This window comes from Sus scrofa, chromosome 14 (genome assembly GCF_000003025.6).
Source record: "Sus scrofa isolate TJ Tabasco breed Duroc chromosome 14, Sscrofa11.1, whole genome shotgun sequence".
Classification (NCBI taxonomy): Eukaryota; Metazoa; Chordata; class Mammalia; order Artiodactyla; family Suidae; genus Sus; species Sus scrofa.
In genome coordinates this window covers 67,556,660-67,562,931 of record NC_010456.5, presented here as the reverse complement: position 1 = coordinate 67,562,931, position 6,272 = coordinate 67,556,660, and the positions used below count along the sequence as shown (strand labels likewise).

The 6,272-nt window shown below is 40.0% G+C and overlaps 1 long non-coding RNA gene across 1 annotated transcript in view; it reads right to left on the bottom strand.

Moving 5' to 3' along the window:
• Positions 1,161-6,272, bottom strand: part of LOC102165048 — a 308,358-nt gene continuing 303,246 nt past the window's right edge. Inside the window, exons 7-8 of the long non-coding RNA XR_307588.3 lie at positions 3,011-3,128; positions 1,161-2,900 (exon numbers count right to left, since the gene is read on the bottom strand). This is a non-coding gene — a long non-coding RNA (uncharacterized LOC102165048). The remainder of the gene's footprint in view (positions 2,901-3,010; positions 3,129-6,272) is intronic.

The following is a 6,272-nucleotide window of genomic DNA, read 5'->3' as shown; positions in this document are numbered from 1 at the left end:
TCAGAAATAGAGTTTATTTAACTGCAAAGGAAAGTAGGCAGAGTGACTGTGACTTGCTCAGGATCACACAACCACCAAGGGCAGAGCCTCTGAACTGACAACAGTGCTGGGTGACCCAACAAGCCTAGCTAGCAATGTCCCAGGACTGTGGTTCTCAACTGGGGGGATTTTACCCTCCAAGTGGACATTTCACAATTTCTGGAGACATGTTTGGTAAACTAAAACTGGCCTGTATTCTTCAAAAATGTCAAGGTCATAAAGACAAAGAATGGAAGAGGACTTTATTGGATTCTGATGAAATTTAACATAGACTTGATGACATAAGGGCATTATATCAGGTTAAATTTTCTTATGTTGGTCTTTTTACCATAACAGGGTAAGAGAATGTCCTTATTCTTAGATGTGTGAAATATTTAGAGGTAAAGGCAGTGGTAATACAGGTAAATGAGCTTTCTGGGGAAAAAAAAAAAAATCAAAACCCTGGCTGTCATGTTTGCTGACTTCTGTGGTATAAATGCTCCCACCATGGCCAATTTTAGGCCACCAATGTGAATTCACTGAATTCAGAATTGAGAAGACATATATCTTATTTATATACATGTAATCTATTTATGTATTAAATAAGAGATAAAGCAAATATGGAAAAATATTAATAGAGAATCTAGATAAAAGGAAAAAGGGGAAATCCTTATATTACACTTGAAAATTTTTGTAAATTTAAAATTACACCAAAATATTAAAGTCTAAAATCATTTAGCCCCCCAACAAAAAGCTTCAGGTCAATGGAATGTTCTGCAGTAGTATTTTTCTTCTTCTCATTTTTAAGTGTAGTTGATTTACAATGTTGTGATAATCTCTGGTATACAATAAAGTGATTCAGTTATGCATGTAGACACATCCATTGTGTGTTTTAAGGGAGGCTTAGAACCTGATTATAACCTCAGGAAGGGCATTTTCATGCTAAGCTACAGAGACATTGAGTAAATTACTTAAAATCAGTGACATTTCATCTCATCCAGGGGGTTAAATGTTAAAGTCAATGAATATCTTGTAGATTCAAAAACACCCTTAGGGGCCCTTAACTCATCCATCAAGATAGTACAGTACTGGCCTTCAGCGGGTCCAACCCAACCACTTTTTCCTCCAGCCCTGGAGCCGTTAGCTCTTCCTTCAATAAAACTTCAGATAGAGAAGTATAGGGACTAAAGTGTAATTAAAAAAAAAAGTTCTTCCTGACCATTTAAACAATGAGAACCACACAGCACTGAGCGATGGATGCTCATAGTGCGAGACATAACTGGGCACACATTCAACTAAACAGATAAATTTATTGCTCCCACACTTGTAGACATATGCTCACAGGGAGAAATAGTGAATGGAAGAGGGACTCTATTTAAATTCCTCTCCGTCTCTCTTCCTCCCCTCTGTAGCTCTTGTACTCTCCCTTTCTTTGCAATTGTAAGTGTCAGAGCTGAATTATTTGAATGCCTCTGCTGGAGGCCTATTTGCTTCAACTACCTCACATCTCTAGTAGGTCCCAGAGTTGAGGACCACCTTAGGGAGACTCTCTACATTTGAGGACAGGAGAAGGAGAAAGGAAAATGAAGCAGAAAGACCATAGGAGACAGATTTTTCCAATTTGTGGGCACTAGGAGAACAGAAAACTTGAGAAGATGGTAATGAATAGTATCAAATGGTATTATAAAAGACAGGAACACGAAGACTGGAAAAGATCACAAGACTGAGCCACTAGGCAATCATTTGGTCTATCAAGGTTGACATTTAATTAAAGGAATAAGGAATAAAAGCCGGATTTAAGTGATGAGGTCATGATGAGGAAAAAGATACAGTGAGTATCAACTACTACTTTAAGACAGAAGATAGTAAAAAAATAAATAAATAAAAAATAAAAACAGAGAACAGCTAAAGACTAAAGGAATAACAGTCTGTTTTCCAGGTTTGTTTGCTTTCCTTTTGGTGTTCTAAGTTCAACATTTACAGCACCAAAAAATTTAGTAGTTGTATGTTTATATTCACCTGGGCAGTAATGCCACTAAAATATTATTTTTGGGAGTTCATTTGTGGGATGAAGCTATACTCATGTGACCTATGACCTTGGGGAGGAACATGACTTAAAAGAAATCCAGCAGTCTGTGCAAATAAGTATATATTTATCGAATTAAAGACTGCAATGTATGCCTTGTGGGTGACCTATTTTAGTCTCTCACTGGATAGGACAGAGCCATCAGGACTGAGTTGGCCCATCAGATAATATCAAAGTACCACATGTCCCCTCCATTCAGTGCAATTTACTCTCATTGCCATATGGCACTTCTGCTGAATTCATGGGGCTGGCTTTTCTACATTCAGCACTGAGAATAAATTATGAGGTTTCTGCACTCAATGGACAGCCTTTGACTTTCTATAAGCACTTCAACAAGTAACCTAATTAATGGCTTAATAAAAACCACTCCTACCCTCACCCTCATATTTATATAATCCTGATCATTTCATTATTAAATTACATGTTAGTACACCTAAGATGCAGAAGTACTGTCAGAAGAAGGCATGTATTGCTCCAGCTTTAGAGCATTCAAACAAGCAAGCAAATAAATATTAATACCTTTAGTAGATGAAGATTATAATAACATTACAGAACATATACATTTCTACTTTGGTAACTAAACACAAAGCTAATGTTTTTAAGAATTAGGTGCTCACTTTTAGAAAAATCCTCTATTCCTCTAAAACTACCTCTGAAACTATACTGAATGACCTATATCCCACATGTGAGTCACCATGCCCATGATTCTCCTCCTCACCACTCTGTGCCTCACCACTGCGTTGGCTCCTTAGAAAATTTCCTTCCCATTGCAGAAAATGTGACCAGATTTTTGGCTCTGAAAAGTAATATCAAAATATTTGGATGTAAGTAATCTGGTTATCAAACATCAAAACATTGTAAACTGTCAATCAATTTGGTTCTTGCTGAAATTTTTTGCAAACCTACCTCTTAGTGAAGTTTTCAATATTCTTCTTAAAATATTATCCAGTATAATGCTTAATTAAATGTTGAGGCCACTTCTTCAAAGTAGCTTTCTCTTTTTCTTTCTCTCCCAAGCATTAGTCTGGAAATGTTATTAAATGTTATTAATGTTATTCAAATGTTAATATTTGAAAAACTGGTTAGGTAGTTTTGGCAACACATGGGTTCTTATTAATCATGCTAATTTTCCTTCTCCTTTTCTTCTGGCATTATCTGGGTTTTGTTTTAGTTTCCTAAGACTGCCATAACAAACTATCACTACTTCTATGCAAGAGCACTAGTTTGTATTTGGTGGGGGGGTGGTTACTATTTATTTTTGGTGTGGGAGTTTGAATATTTGCTGTCCCTTTCTTTGGTGTGAGTAGGCTGTTATCCCTAGGATGCTCGGTGTGTTTTCAGGGAGAAGGAGGCAAAGGGTAGGGCCAACAGTCATTGCCTGGTCATTGGGCTCTCAACAACAACAAGGACCGATAGGAAGGAGGCACAGGCTACTCCTAATTGCAGGGCCCTGGGAAGTGGTAATGAGCTCTAGACATATCTAAAAGGTAACCAGAGCATTTGGCAGTAGCAGCAGCAGCAGGGTGCATGAGTTCCCAGGGGAGTAAGAGCAACAACAGCTAGTGTTTGATTATAATGCCCTCCTCTGAGGTGACTGGAACCACAGGTGGTGCATGTTCAGGGACCCCTAGTGGGAGCAAGCCACGACTGCCTCTGGAGTCAGTGATAACTGTGGTGGTTTGCCCCTGGCACCTTGTATGAAGAAACCCATCTCACCTAGCCCACATAGGAGGTGCTGCACAGGCTGTTCCTAGTTGCAGGATCCTGTGAAGTGACAGAGATCAGGCATGTGGGTATGGCCCGGAGCATTTGGCAGTGGAAGCAGCAGGGCGGCTGTGTTCCCAGGGGTGCCAGAGCACCAACAGGTGGTGTTTGGTCACAATGCCCTCCTCTGTGGTGCCCTTGAGGTGAATGGGGCTGCAAGTGGTGTCTGTTCACGGACCCCTAGTGGTGGTGAGCCACTCCCACCCCTGGAGCCAGAGATAACTGCGGTGGTTTAGCCCCACCTCCTATAGACCGTGCAAAAAGCACCTGCATAGTTGCAGGTTCCTGGGAAGGGACAATGATTAAGCATCTGGGCACTGCCCATAGCATTTGGCAGTGGAAGCAGCAGGGTGGGTGTGCTCCCAGGGGAGTGAGAGTAACACTATTCTTGAAAGACACATGCACCCACATGTTCATTGCAGCACTATTCACAATAGCCAAGACATGGAAACAACCCAAATGTCCATATACACACACACACAGACACACATACACACAATGGAATACTACTTAGTCATAAAAAAGAACAAGATAATGCCATTTGGAGCAACATGGATGGAACTAGAGACTCTCATATTGAATGAAGTAAGTCAGAAAGAGAAAGACAAATATCATATATCACTTATATGTGGAATTTAGTAGACGGCACAAATGAACCTTTCCACAGAAAATCATGGACTTGGAGAATAGACTTGTAGTTCCCAAGGGGGAGGGGGAGGGATTGGGATGGATTGGGAGCTTGGGGTTAATACATGCAGACTATTGTCTTTGGAATGGATTAGCAATGAGATCCTGCTGTGTAGCACTGGGAACTATGTCTAGTCACTTATGATGGAGCATGATAATGTGAGAAAAAAGAATGTATACATGTGGAGTTCCTGTCGTGGTGTAGCAGAAACAAATCCGACTAGGAACTATGAGGTTTCAGTTTGATCCCTGGTCTCACTCAGTGGGTTAAGGATCCAGTGTTGCTGTGAGCTGTGGTGTACATCTTGAACGCGCCTTGGATCTGTCGTTGCTGTGGCTCTGGCGTAGGCCAGAAGCTGTAGCTCCAATCTGACCCCTAGCCTGGGAACCTCCATATGTCGCAGGTGTGGCATTAAAAAAAAAAAAAAAAGGACAAAAAATAAAAGAAAGAATGTATATGTGTAACTGGGCCACCATGCTATACAGTAGAAAAGTGACAGAATACTGTAAATCAGCAATAATGGAAAAAAATAAAAATCATCATATATTAAAAAAAAAAAAAACTCGCCAACTAGGTAGCTTTAAACAACAGAAATTTATTTTCTTACAGTTCTGAAGGCCAGAGTCTAAAATCAAAGTGTTGGCTGGGCCATTTTCTCAAAAGGTTCTAGCGGGGAATTTATTCCATGCCTTTTTGGCTGCTGCTGTCACCTGTAATCTCTGCACTCCTTGGCTTGCAGCTACACAGCTCTAATCTTTGCCTCCCTCATCACATGGAGCTCTCCTTCCACATCTTTCTCTGTGTCCAAACTCCCCTCTTATGAGGACACCAGTCACCAAGTTAGGACCCACTCTAATGACCTCATTTTAACTTGACTACATCTGCAAAGAACCTATTTCCAAATAAGGTAACCTTCACAAGTATCACAAACTAGGACTTCAATATATCTTTTTGTGGAGGTAACACAATTCAATCTATGACAAGTTTGTTCATCATTAATACTGTTAACTATTCTAACTAGTATGTTCACATCAATATTGCCCAGTTGAAAGTTCAAACTTACTAGACAACAGATAAGCTTTCCCTTTTTATGCTACATGATGTCAAAGGATGGTTTGACTATCTGATTACCTCAGCTATATGGAGTTAGTTTCCAGACATCTGGAAACACCTAGAGTCATATGCATCAATTCCATTTTTGGCCACTATACAGACCTAACCTGTTTTACTCTGCAATACTTAAAAGAACTCAAAGTAACATGAGTTCATAGAGGAGACTAATACATGTATGAAGTAAAGTGATGACTGGGACCTTTTACCTCTGCTGCTTACCTGTTTACTTCAATTTCAAAAGTAATACATATTCAGAGTTCCCATTGTGGCATACCAGAAATGAATCAGACTGGAACCATGAGGTTGTGGGTTTGATCCCTGGCCTCGCTCAGTGGGTTAAGGATCCAGCATTGCCATGAGCTGTGGTGTAGGTCGAAGATGTGGCTCAGATCTGGTGTTGCTGTGGCTGTGGTGTAGGCCAACAGCTGTAGCTCTGATTCAACCCCAAGCCTGGGAACCTCCATATGCCACGGGTGCAGCCCTAAAATAAAAAATAAAAAATAAATTTAAAAAATTTTAAAAAACAGATCAAAAAAAAGTTTACTAATTACTAATCTCATTCTCCCATCTTCAATACCATACCCATGAGGTAACCGACATAAT